Here is a 282-nt window from a genome sequence, read left to right on the forward strand (position 1 = left end):
ATAAATAAATCAATACATCAATCACTAATAAAAGGGGCTGAGGGCTGCATCTGCGCGCCTCAATGCCTTAGCCTGCCTGCCTGCCACCTGCTCGGGTAGGTCCCCCCCACCTCGCACCGCTGGCGCACAGCTGGCGGGGGGCGGGGCCGCGGGGCTCCGGCGCCTCGTCACAGCTTGGCTCAGCCCCCGGGGACCGCGGCGCCGCTACTCGGCGCATTACGGCGGGGCGGCGCGGGTGGGCGCCCCACACTCCGCTCCGGCCGCGCGTGCAACAGGAGCCGC

Source organism: Alligator sinensis, unplaced genomic scaffold (genome assembly GCF_000455745.1).
Source record: "Alligator sinensis unplaced genomic scaffold, ASM45574v1 scaffold349_1, whole genome shotgun sequence".
NCBI lineage: Eukaryota > Metazoa > Chordata > Crocodylia > Alligatoridae > Alligator > Alligator sinensis.